Below are 14072 nucleotides of genomic sequence, written 5' to 3'. Positions count from 1 at the left end.
AGCCAATTGAATTTTATTCAATTGAACTTTAAAATTGTTTCTTTGTAAAAAGACAGAACGTAATTATTTTTCTTTTTCGTTAAAATTTCTAAAATTCTTATATTATTGATAATAAATTAATTAAATTATAGTATTATCAATACAAAGTATTTTCAATTCCTAAAATATTTGAAAAAAGAAAAGAAAAAGATTTGTCGGAACAGATAGACAACTAAAATAAAAGATATTTATCCAAATTTTCAATAGATATCATATCGATCGATTGTTTACGAATGATTACCATTATATTAAACGAAAACAAGGGAGTAAACAAATTCTTGGAACTTCCTTTATTTATAATATTAAAATACATTAATAGATAATAATTAATAGTTTATAAGAAATTTTATAAATTAAACGTTGCATTGTCTCTTAACAGACGAATAACGAATAGGCCAATTAATTTTATCTATTCTCGACTCAAAATATATATAAAAACATCTGAAAACGCAATATGCTGTGAGAACTCTTTCAAAATGCAACCAAATCGATTGACTTTCTATCTTTTTTCCCAGTAATTTATTCAACAAAGAATTTAATCGCTGTTAAAATAGTTGAGAGACCTATTGATCGGAATGACATTTTCCATTATTAGAAGGATTTGTTCTCGATCGGTCCCTCCTTAGTTGTCGATCGATGCCTTCCTCTTCAGGTTCAGGAGGATCGAGAAAATTATCGACTCGAGGAACAATAAAAGAATCGAGCCACATACGAGCCAATAGGACATTTTTCTATTCCCTTTATTCCTTCTGTTCCTACCATGTTCTTTATCGAACGAATATTATGCCTGTCTTTTAAAGGATGCTCTTTTATCGTCAGCCATGACGAGTATAGATGAAAGATCTGTGTCGGTCAACGACATGTACTATTGCTTTCCATACGAGACCGGAACTGGCGTTCACCGAATATAGGCCATTCGAAGTTATTGTGTCTTCGATGAAGTATAGTTAATTCGATATCAGGTCACACTAATTTTCACGAAATGTGATAAACTGGGTCTGCACCATGAGAACGATTCATGCGTCGTTCGGCTAAGTGGGTCGATCTTTTGTGGGATTAGGCGGTTCCAGGATTGCACCGCGTGAGAATTAACACGAACACTGGCTCTGTTTCCTGGGAAAGAAAAGAGGCTTTACGTGGCATGATTTTAACGTCGGGGAAATAGCCAGGTGTTGAGTTGAAAGGTTTATGTGCCGTGAATCATTAGAAATTTGATTTTATTGTTTATTTTTTTTAAGACGATTTTAAACGATGTTCATTTTCGTTAGTTTTTTTATAATCATTAGTTTTTTTTATTGTCAAAAATAATATATTTCCTCGATATATTTCAATATTTCAAAAAATATTTCTATTTATAAAATAAGAGATTATAACCAGAAACATGTAAAATTTAGTTACGTAAAATATTAGGGAAAAATTTGAAGTAATATGTTACTTGTTCTCAATATTATTTTTCATTCAGTATTTTTATAAAAGAACTTGGAAAATTTAATTATTTTTTTTTGATTTTAGTAAATTTATGCTCGAAAAGGTTAACACTGATGAAGAAAAAGAAATTTTAAAATTAATTTTCGAAGATTCTGCTTGCCTCTGAATAAAAGAATTTTACAAAATTTTCAAGCAAAAGATGTGTTAATAGATCCAACCGTAAATTTAATTTTAAAAATATCTTGCAACAAATAACTTTTGAGCAATTTTACGTCAATAGTTAAGTATGTTAAATGTACAGGAACTTAAGTATGCTTCTTTTAAAATCACTTCACCATGTTCTATTTTGTCGATCACATTCTTCCTGAATAGACGGGGCTGCTGAATAGCACCTGAAAGAATAGGGGTAGATGATGAGATCCGGCTGTCTTTTAAACTGATAATACCTTCTGCCTTAAGATTTGATATAAAGCTTAATGATGTTAGAGTTATTATTTTTTTTTTTTTTAATATTTTTTAACATGCTCTTAAAATATATGAAAATTTAAAGAAACATTGTCTGATTTACGTCTGTTTTATACAATAAGTTTAAGCTTGATGATATATTGGGGGCTTCTGAAATATTGGACACCTGAATGAGCAATAAAGCTGTTTGAGAAGCTGATCCTCCAGTTATTTTGAGCTACGTATAGAGCTATCGATTGTACATGATTTGTTGTAGCCTCGGGTTCGGCCCCCTTTATTTTATTTCAATATCGCGTGCGGAGCAATATGATTCTATATTTTCAACAAATAACTAAATAATACGAAAATACACATGGATGGATCCGCGGATGACATGTATCGATCATAAAAATATGAATGTATTGATTAAATTATCTATGCGCTGTATAGAAATTGGTGGTACGGATACTTCTGTGACCGTGTTTTACATTTTAATCCTTTAACAAATTTTGTTTGCTTTGATTGTCAAACTTAAGCGAAATTCTTTCTTGGATACGTAGTGTATCCACATTTCCTTTCTAATTAAAACGAGAGTAAAAGTTATTTTACTATTCAAAAAAAAAATTTCTTAATATTTTAATGTCTAAAAATAAATTGCAAGATATATAATTTGTTAAAAAAACAAATCGAATTGTAAAAAGTTAAAATCTTCCACATTGAATTAAAGATTATCTTTTATTTTATTTTTATTTTTTTTTTTAGATAATTTTTATTTTTAAAAGATAACGATAGAGTTAAAAAGGAAGATGAAATCGAGGAAATAAAAAATTAATAGAATATACGAATTAAAAATTATAATCATTTTTTAATCGAATCTTTCGTTCTTCCTACACAACAATATCATTATAATACGCGAATCATCGATTTTATCCGAATATTTTCACGTCGAAATTCTGGTCATACTAGTTTTTGTCACGATAAAACACGCTGTATTCTTCGAAAAATTATTTCCTGTTCCGTAGATTCTCTCGAAGGGATGTAGCCACGAGAGAATCATGGACGTGCGACGACTCATCATGGCATCGGCTATTTCCTGGTTCCAGTTAGTTTATTGTACCGGTACTGTGGCTCTAATAATGCTCACGATGACAGTGTACCGCAATATGCTTATTAAAAGCATCCGTTTAAAACAAAGCGTCGTCCATTAAATAATTCCGATACTCATTATTTAGTCAGAGATTTGTCAGAAACTAAATTAAAATCTTTTTAAAAATACACTATATTTTAGTAAAATTCACGTAAAACAATTTATACTATTTTTAATTTTTATTGTTTTAAGAAAAATTATTTTTTGTAAGAAATTTTCTACTTACGATAATGTATTCAACATATAAAATTTAAAAAGATCGTAATTAAAATTTTATTAATTAAAAATTAAATCGTTTTTTTATTTAGAATTAAAATTGATTTATATTTGGTTCTTTTCAATTTTATTATATTGAATATTTCTATAATAAATCAGTATATAAAGTAAATCAGTAAATAAAGATAAAAAATAGATAATAGATAAAGAAAAAAATATATTTATCGTAGAGAAAACAAAATAAAAAATAAAATTTTTAAAATATAAAAACTTAGATATGTAATTCCCAAATTAAATGATGTTCATAATGTGTTATTTAAGTACACTTCTTTTATGTTATTCCAGTTCGATTTATACACGAAAGCATGAAATTAGGTAAATTTGACTAAAAACCATACTTAAATGGATCGATTGCCTCTCTTTAATGCAATTATCTCAAAATGGAATCTCAAGTTTGAGCCATTTACAATAGTTTGTAACCGCAACATTGTTGATGCGTTTATTGATGTAAAATCGAGCAAGGGTAGATTTTTATATAACTTTAACGAACCCATGCACGCGCGTGAATAAATTTATTTCTATAGATCTATATTTATTTTTGCTCATAAATTACCAAAAGGTTAACTGATTCTTTTTTTTTTTGAAACTAAAAATAAATTATAATTGCAGATTAATATCGACATTTATTAGTAACTCATCTTTTAAAAATTTTATTAATTATTCATTGTTGAAAATTTTGTTTAAATTTAGAAAGTATCAAATTATTTATGAACGAAAATGTATTCATAGAATACTTGTGTTTATAGAATAGAAAATTTCTAGAATAATCAATAAATTCGATTCAATAAATTTCCACGAATTTTACGTAAGTAAAACGGATCTGGTAATTTTAAGTAGAACTGGTCAATTAAAAATTCTTTGTTGCCGAAGCAGAAGCACGTTCACAACGTGACGACACGAATGAACAATAAATTTTCTTCGCACGCGACATTGATGAATGGATACCGTCACGTCTTAGGCTTATATGGGGAAATAAAACTATTAATTAGCATGTAAATATCGGTAACTTTTTTCATTCATCATTAAAGAAAATATTTTCCCCTAATCCGGCGCTTTTTTCTAGGGGAATTCTTTAATTATTTCTTTAAAGTTGGTGCCTTTCAATGCGTTTACATAATACATAGGATGTTTTCAAAGCTTGGGCTCAAACTTTAAGATCGATTTCTATTAATTGCTACAACGATATAGTTTCTCTTTAAAGAAACGTTCAACGGTTCACTGGAGTGAAGGAATTTTTGTCTCGGTCAAAGAATCTTCAAGATAATCAAGATTGATATTGTCTTTTGATATTGAGCTGTATTGAAAAAGAAATTTCATATACTTAATTCGTGTATATATTTTTTTTTTCTTCAAAATAGACTTATTTAAAATATCGTTCAAATAGGTTAAGTAATCTTATACTTATTATAAAATTAGTTGGGTAATTCGTTTAGGGTAAACGACCCAAGTTTAAAATTATACGATATGAGATTATAAAGCTATTTATAGAAAAGCCATTTTTAAATGTAACGTGTTGCCAATGAACTCTGTATTATCAAATATCTTTTTTTACTTTCTTACTGAGATAAAATATATATTTTTATCGCTCTTATGTCCGAATAACATCTATGCCATTTTCTTTCATATAATCTTTCTACTACATAACGCTGATTAAAAATCTTAGTCCTTTTTTACAAGAAAAAATCGTGTAATCCAGAAATTTCAAATTGTATATTAATTCTATATAAAAATTAATTTACATCAATTTAATCGTCGTTATTCTAACAACGATGATTCTTCATTTTTGAACCACAAGCGCTAAGGTGTATCATCTTAAGCGGAGGATCGTGATCTAGCAATTCTGTTACCCGATCTTCATTCGTTATTTAATCGCGAAAATCGCGTGGGTTGCCGTTATAGTCGTTCTATACTGTGGAATTAAGCACCCGGAAGAGACGAGCGGACGAACGATTCCGTTGGAAGCTTTGAAAAGAATCGGGGGATTGAAATGTCACGAACCCTCGAATGCTCTTAGCATTCTTGCTGGATCTGTGCTTTCCTTTCTCTCTCCTCGTCTCTATTTTTCTCTCCCTCTGTTTCTTTATGAGCGCGCAAACGTGGAAGTAATCGAGTGGTTTGAAACTGGCACAGTAACAAAATAGCCCCAGATTTCTACAATTAAACGTATACATATAACGTAAAAATCGTTTGCACAAGGATTCACTGTGTAATGGTCTATATATCAAGCATCTTTCGTTTTGAACTTTGAAAAAAGAAGAGGGATAGAAAATTGAGAAAATTTTTTTATTAAGTAATTACGTAATTGTTAATGATTTGGACGAATTGTTACTATGTTCCAATAGCTATTATAACAAAGTAAAAATAACATCACTTGTGAAACGTGTGTTCGATTCAAGCGTTTTGCGTTTGAAATTTAGTCATTCGTCGAGCCAATATTTATATGATTAAAAAGCGGAGAGAAAGATTTTCTATTTTAATCAGTTTATAGAAAATAACAAATCGTTTTAAATTATTTAAAAAATATTTTATTGAAATTGAAAAAAAATATTTTTGATTATCATTGAAATAGAAAGATATCACTAGAGAGATTTTAAGGATCCCTAAATTTTGAAAAAACGTTTATTGTTTAAGATTATTTTTTGATATAAATTTATTATTTTATGAGTTAATATTATTCACTGACACATTCATAACACTACTCATTGTGATTTAAACTTACATACATTTGTCTTCGTGTTCAATATATTAATTATGAGCGACGTCATTTTGATGTCACGTCCATAAATTGAAGTATATATAATAGTTAAAGATTAATCCTTGAAATTCTTCATTCAACTTCTTTGTCAAGATTAATACACACTTCTAAATGCTTTGGAAAATAATATTCTCTTTTCAAAACTGTTACTAGATAAAAAATTATTATTTTTTAAATTTATATTTTAATAAGTTATCTTTCTTAAATTTATATTTTAATAAGTTTAATAAATTATCTTACACAAAAATCTATAAGTTTATTTTTAAACGCATTAACACGAAAAAATAAAATTTGATTCGTGGAAGAATTTTTTCAAATTAAATAGGCATCCAGAAGGTTAAAGACCTCCGATAGGATATTTTTCTAACACGGATCAAATTCTTCTGTTACTTTCCTCAAAGCATGAGATACTGTTCTTTTACACAAAATCGCAATCAACACGTGTATATACCGATAGTATAACTGTTACACCGGCTGCTCGATAAATAAATAATCGTCAATCGCTTCCCCCTTTTCGCGTGAATAAGATGAAAATACGGAATATACGCCATTGAAATGTCAAGATCGAAACTCTTTGTCGATCCCACTGACAAATATCTCATCGCGAAAGTATACGTTGGCCGGTAATTACGTGTGGGATACGCCTAAACATCGTGCCAATTTGAAATGTTGCGCATGCCAAGGCGGAATAGTTCAGCCATTCTTACTCTCTTCGCACGCGTACACCTCTCGTCTAACAATACCGCAATAGATAGATCAACGTTGAATTGATTTCATAATCACCGGTTTTTCGGCTGGAGCTCGGTTTTGAACGGAGCGTTGAACGCGCAGGAAATTTAACGGCGCAGGAAAGTTTGCCGCCCCGGAAGTTGCTGATGAAACTCTCATTTACGGGCCATCGAAACTGTGGAGAATAGTTGGACGTTGAAGAGGATTTTTCCTATCTATGAGATTTTATCCCTTTGTCGTGGAATTTTGAGAGAAAAGTATCGTGTTTGAAAATAATAATAATAACAATAAAATTGGGATAATAATGAAGAAGTGTGTAAAATCGTTTAACTTCTCTATTTTTATTTCATTGCAAACGGAAGTATTGATATAAAATGTGGTGATATAAAAATCCGTGAAATAATACGTATAATTTATCATCGTTTTTACCGAATTTTTTATTGTGGTACTTTTTACGATTCCAAAAAAAGAAAAATTTCAAATTTGTTCATCACTTTCGTTGAAACTTTTCATTGAAACGAATTTCTTTATTATATTTTTAATGATGTTAAAATAATACAATCTCTGTGAATTTTTATCGTGATACGAATAATTTCTTCGCGGATATGTAAACAATTTTTACATGACGTGACGTTTAATGTAAAATATGAAGTAAATTAGTTGCGAGTATTAATCGTTCATCATAAATAATATCCCCAATATTTTATCGTAAAAGTCGAGTATTATGAAATATCCCGTATGCAAAGTCTATTATCTACTTTATCCACGAGAGGTCATGCTTATCACCTGACTTTTTCCTAACAAGAAAGCATAAGCTTCTTTCATGGAGCCCTCGTAACGACTCGGTACTGACCTCTGCTAATTAACCACTGACCTTTATTAAACGAAGGTCATATCTCGTAAAGCACGCGTGGTTAGTCGCGTGCTCTCCATCAAATCGTAATGTTTCCCCGGATTTTAATCGATCTTGATCGCCGTTTCGCTTTTACTACCGTGTAACATCAATGAAGAGGGTATCGATCGGTGTCGGCTCGAGAAGAAATTGAGATACGTTGGGTTCTTGCGTTACGACAGCTTATGTCACGACCAATTTATATGATGCGATCACTGTCAAAATTTGATATGTGGCATCCTTTCATCGTTGAAACTTGATTTGTTAACCTTAGACCGGACTGTCATCGTAAAGATTCCATGGAACGAGACGAGGAGATTATTACGAGTTGTAAAAAATAGTGGGGAATGTTGAAAATTAATTAAAGGGAAGCGAAACGTGGTTAAAGATGACGATAAGAACGTTCCTCGTCGATTTTTAATGAGTGCTCTTAGACATTTCTAAGGATAGTCTTTAGCGCTAAAATTACTTTAGCTTGTAATTTGTGTTCAGATGTGCTATAGGTACATTGTATGCATTTCACTTAGAGAACATAGGTTCAATTGGTTATATACATCTCTAATGCAACCATAATAGTAGTAGGGCCATATGTATTTGTATTATTAGCCAGGTGTGTACAATTGTTCCACGAATTGGATATGTAATCGTTTTATCAAGCTAAAATTAATAATACGTAATATGCAAAGAATTGAAAAATATTGTAGAAATTTTATTCAGAATTATTATTATGTTGTATTTTGAAATGTGTGTAGTATTGAACGTAGAAAGTAATTAAAAATGTTACGTTAGTTTTCGTAATAATGAAAATTCCAGGAATAATTTTATATTGTATAATATTTTGAAACACTTTGTATTATATGATAAAAAAAAAAAAAAGAAAAATTGAAAAACGTCGATTGTCATGACGATAAATATTCCAGAAACGTTAATAGAGTGTCTTTATCGTTAATGTCTGGTTCGCTGTATGAAACTATTTTTCAGTCGCCTATTATCCTCGAGACGTGCAATAAAGAGATGCATTCACGAGTGTACAGAAATATTTGTCGCGTTTTATCCGCGGAAAAACTCCGCCTCAGGCATTGACGAGCTGAAAAGTCGATACTGTGTTCAGCGAGTCATCGAAATAATTGTGCTAATAACAGTTTTTTCATTGTTCTTTTTTTTTTCTTTTTGTTTTTTCTTTTTTTCTTTTTTTCACATTACAATTTTTCCGTACACTGTGTTTCAGATTCAGTTTAGCTCGTTTGTAGAATGATCAAAAGGGCACGAACGTTGAATTTCATCCTTGAGTAAAATAACCTTCGTTGTTGCGTTGTATATTCAGTTGTATAGCGATGAACTCACCACACTGAGGGAAAATGGAATTTGTAGTAACTGACTTTTGCTCGTTATCAGCCAAGCATCTTCTCTTGCAATTTTTCAAACTTTTTTCGCTAAAAAATTACGTCTAGAAAAATTCTATTATAAAAATGATGGATTAAAAATCATAGTCCAAGGTCCAAGGTAGAATATTTTGAAATAAATTTTCAGGCTGAAAGTTACTTATATTTTTCTTCCAAGTATTATCCCTTTAATTTCATAGTAAAGTAATTATAATTTCATTCTTTACTTAAGTTTTTCATTTAAAAAAATATATTAAGATCTTTTCACGAAATATCATTTCTTTTTTTTTTCACATTATATTTCTTTTATTATATTAACGAAATTATAGGTTACGTACCTTTCCGAGATTTAAATAGATTTTTCACTGAAAGCTCTCTTTCCTATAAATTCAATGGAAGAAAACTAAGATGAAAAGATTCGCACAACATCCCGAATAAGACTTTTATTCCCTTTCAATTGGTATTAATAGCGGGGGTGCGATTTTATTGAAATTTATCGTCACCTTTGCGGAAGGTCAGTGCTCAGTAAAATGTGTTATCTCGAAAGCCTCCGTGTTCGAAGGGTTTTAAAATCACACGTCTGCCCATTCTCCTATAATTTTTATCTCCCAGCTTCCACGAAATCTATTTCGAATCGTAATAAAAATCAAGGATGGAACGATCGTGAAATTCATTCACGTAACTTGAATGATGAATCACATTAATAATTTCTACTCGGCGACTTTATAAATGAGGGGAGAGATTCCGTGTATCATTGATATATGCGACGTGTGTACACATCATGAGATTTCAAATAAAAGGGTCCACGCACGATTAAGCAATATTGTTAAAAATATCAATAATAATATTGAAAAGTTATATAGTTTCAAAAAGATATTTTCAATATATTCTTCTAAATTTTAGATTTCCAAATTAGATTTACAAGAGGGTTTTTCAATAATGTTAATATTTCATCGATAACTTTTAGCTTTTATTTTATACTTTTAATGTAATTAAAATTGTTACAACATAAGTTATTCCATGGAAATAAAACAATGTTATTTCATTTAAAAAACTTTTTTTTATCTCTTTAGGCAGAAAAATATTATTTGGGTATTAAAAAAGGAGGTTGTAAAAAAAAATATTTTTATATTTATATTTTAAAAATATTGTGCTAAATTGTACGTAGAAGACGTATATAATTAGTGTGCTATTTCGTGTCACATCTAGACATCTTCTTAAGACTATGTGACAGCGTTATAAGCAAGTAGTAAATAATTTTACAGGCGTACACGTGAAATGCGACGTTAATTCACACGTATGCATGCACACAGATGCCCCTATATAATGTATAAGCGTGTGTCATGGTTTAAGTATGTTGAGTAATCCTACGTTCTCTCTCTCGCGCAGGATATGATAAATTAATAGAAAAAAAATATAGTTCGAAGTGTCATGTAGTTTTACAAGTATAATAAAATTCGAGATTAATTCTTTCCGTTTCTATGAACATTTATACTCGTTAAAGAAAATTCATTTTCATGATCTATGATACATACACCTTAGAAATTCTATCGCTATATAGTTCTATAAATATTTTCTTTGACGAAATGTGTGTCATAGTTTCGAAGATGATTCTAAAGAATTGAAATTTTCTTTCTTTGTAAGTAGAAAATTAAATGTATATTTATAATTGAATAAGTTTATTTTATTAGCGGCTATATTGTTTCTGATGTAATTTTATTTGTATGATAATCACGTGAGAAAATTAGCTGATGAAAGTTAGTTTTTCTCTAAAAGTAATAATCCATTTTATGCGTACACAGAAAATAAATTAGACTTTTTTTTTCCTTTTTCAAATTCTTTATTTTCGCGTAGTAAATTACACTCTATGTGATAATCAGTTGCTATTATCATTTAATTATTCATAGGTATCGTATATGCAGTATTATAACGAAGAATATTAACAATTTAGAGACATGTATAATATGATTTATAGATTATAAAAATACGATAATTTCGACAAAAAAGCTAACATTTCGAATAACTCTTCAAAATATATATTCAATTTCTTTGAAATTCTACAAAATTATAGAATTCAGATAAAAGCCTAAATAAAAGAAGAAATATTAAGTCGAATCTTGCAACTTTCTTTTTATTGTAATATTAAAAAAAAAAACAACAAAATTTAATATAAAATCTGAAGAAGAAATTGCGATATAAATTTTTATATTTCCATAATATCGATGTTGTTATATAATGTAATAAACAATGTAATAAAGGGTTAGTAGAATTTATTCCGGTTTGTTATCAAGAAATCAAAGTGAATAGAAATAATAATGATAACATAGAAATAACTTTACAAACTACGTTCTATTATTTAATCTCTGTTCTTAAGAATTTTTTAAAATAATTATCGCACTTCAAATTGTTATAAATATATATTTGTAAGTTAGAAATTTCAATCACACTTTATTTTACAATTATTTGAAATTTTCTCATTTGATTACTTTCATTCTAATTTCTCATCGCTCTTTTTTTCGTTACATTTTTCATTCAATTTTTTCGAATCGATAGTTAACATTTTTTTTTTTTGCCCCTCCCATCTCTTTCGTTCTTTTATCGACCACTTTTCTTCCTTTTCTCTTTATCGTTTTTTTCTTCGTGTTATACGACGACAATTTTTCAAGTAAAATTCAAGGTAAAGGGATCAAAGATAATGAAGACGGGGAAAGAGGGAGCGGCAATACGCTGCAAGATTAATGCAGAGCCCGCGAATCACCGATCGAATTATTTCCTTTTTGCGCGCGAGCTGTGTCGTTTCGTAAGGATTTATGAAATATATCGGGTGTCTGCTAAAAATAGACATGAGATCGCGAGAAATTAATGCAATATTTCGTCGGGCGAAATTTCGTTTTAAACGCATCAATGTTGAATATTCATCGAGTATATTTTATACTTGAAAGAATTGGGTAACCAAAAAAAGTCGTTTCTTTTTTAGATAGAAAAATATACGATAAAATATAATAATCGTTTATAAAACTTGCCAACCTGGCAAACATTGCAAATGATTGTTAGAGTTAAAATTGGATGGATTATACTTAGAATTTTAAATTTCTGCACGTATTTATTCTACTCCATTTACAATGAATTCAAAAAGTATCTTAAAGTATTCAAAACTTTATTTAATATTTTCTAAGATTCTGGAATAAAAAAAAAAGAAATAGATATATTTCTAGCATGTGAAATATTTTTTGAATGATTTTATATCTAATTTAACATAATTTATCATGATTTTTAACCCAAAGCTTATCCATTAATTAATTTTTTCAAATTTAAAGTTTTCCCTTAAAAACGATTACGGAGAGAAATTTTATTTTCTACTTACCTCTTCTTAAAATTATCTGTACATAACTTAAACGTAACGACAAAACGATGTAAACCGTATTCTATTCGTCCACTGACTTCCTTCTCATAGTTATACATTCGAATTCAATTTGTGTAATAAATTGCATTCCTATGATAATCGATATCATAAATTCTCCTTTCCCTAGACGCGTTCTTCCGGTGCACGTGGCACCGTATTAATTCCTATTCTATCGGTTTTGTACGATGCACCTGCACCGAAATCATTTTCGTTTCGATCCATGTGATCGATATAAGACCGTTACGTGACACTTATTTAAAAAGATAATGATCCCTCGATATAATGATAACTGATGTTCCATGAATATTGTCGATAGCTTAAGATAAAATTTTTTTAAAACTCGTTTTAAAAATCGTTATATAGATTTAATAAAATAATAGCTAATTTTAAGACTTTCCACCAGATTTTATCTTATTTATATTTAATCCAATGCATCTCGATATAGAAATAAAATAAAAGTTTTTTATTCGTTCAATTATAAAGTAAGTTTCTATTTAATTGGTTTGATTTACCGGTCCGTCAGTTCGAATAATGGCTTCGCTTTTTACCATTGATCCGAATTGTGAATCTGGAATTCTCTTTTTAAGGATAATCGAAACTTGATTTTGAAAAGAAAATTTTGTTCAAAATCTTTATAAAATAATAAGGCTCATTAGTAACATCTTCTCAACTTATTTGAGAAATTTTTGAATGTAAAGATATTGGTCATAAAAATATCATGAATTATAAATATTCGATGCAATTTATATAATAAAAAATTCTATGTCAGTAAAGATAATGATTGGAAATCTATTTTTAAAGAATATTTATCGTTTTACAATACAGTCATGATAAGTGTATTAATAAATACGCTAGATATAACAAAATCTATTTTTAACATGTATTTAACACTTTACCCATTTCATATTTATGCTTATACTAGTTTAAAAATAAACCATACTAAAACGTGTAATGAAGGATTTTTTTATAGCCAATTATACATTCATATGTGTAAATTATGAAATTATAATATATATATATATATTTATATTTATATTTGTTTATATTAATATCATTGTAGCACGAATAATTAATCAGATAGAAATTATTACACATTGCATATTACTCGCAATATAATTATTACACAGCTCGGTTACGTCGAGATTATGGTTCAACTACTTGAAGATTCTACGCACGTATCATCGAGACGCGTTATTTTATCAACGGCGTGACAAGACGGAGGAAAAATACGCAAGAGTAGAGAGAAAGAAACGAGGAAAGTGTTAGTCAGCCAAATGAGTCACACAAGGAATGTTAATACGTTTACATTTCGCGCCGGGCTATCATCGATTTCGATCCGGGGCACAGGTTCGAGTTCCTGGAATTTTTGTTTACAGGTATATTTCGATTGTATAGATGTACGCTTTGAGAATTTTCTACGTTAGAGAATACATGCAAAAAGAAAAAAAAATGCATTAAAAGAATACAAATATTTTGATTGCAACAAAAATTTATTTAAATTTTATTTTAAAAGATATCTAGAAATTTTATGATATTATCCAAAGTATTTTTATTATTTAAATCCATTAAGATTATTC

General features: G+C 29.1%; 1 protein-coding gene and 2 long non-coding RNA genes across 22 annotated transcripts in view; 1 reads left to right on the top strand and 2 right to left on the bottom strand.

Annotated features, from left to right (window-relative positions):
* LOC108003564 (protein lap4) overlaps positions 1-14072 on the top strand; it is a 48191-nt gene that overhangs the window by 3300 nt on the left and 30819 nt on the right. The window contains exon 1 of one of the 19 annotated variants that reach the window (XM_062073590.1): positions 13644-13871. The exons of the other annotated variants lie outside the window; for them this stretch is intronic. The gene's annotated coding sequence lies outside the window, so the exon portion shown is untranslated. Of the gene's footprint in view, positions 1-13643; positions 13872-14072 lie in introns of those variants that run through there. 19 annotated transcript variants of the gene reach the window in all.
* On the bottom strand, positions 318-6740 carry LOC133665965 (uncharacterized). Of its 2 annotated transcripts, none has more exons than XR_009829455.1 (3): positions 6330-6740; positions 6054-6238; positions 318-1859 (listed from the first exon to the last, which is right to left on the bottom strand). It is a non-coding gene; the product is annotated as an uncharacterized LOC133665965 (long non-coding RNA). The 2 variants fall into 2 exon arrangements; XR_009829454.1 differs by lacking the exon at positions 318-1859 and adding an exon at positions 4830-5485.
* On the bottom strand, positions 10909-13634 carry LOC133665963 (uncharacterized). The gene is made up of 2 exons (XR_009829452.1): positions 12457-13634; positions 10909-12271 (listed from the first exon to the last, which is right to left on the bottom strand). It is a non-coding gene; the product is annotated as an uncharacterized LOC133665963 (long non-coding RNA).

This window comes from Apis cerana, linkage group LG4, assembly GCF_029169275.1.
Source record: "Apis cerana isolate GH-2021 linkage group LG4, AcerK_1.0, whole genome shotgun sequence".
Taxonomy (NCBI): Eukaryota; Metazoa; Arthropoda; class Insecta; order Hymenoptera; family Apidae; genus Apis; species Apis cerana.
The sequence above is the reverse complement of the archived record's forward strand: the minus strand, read 5'-3'. Positions and strand labels throughout refer to the sequence as shown.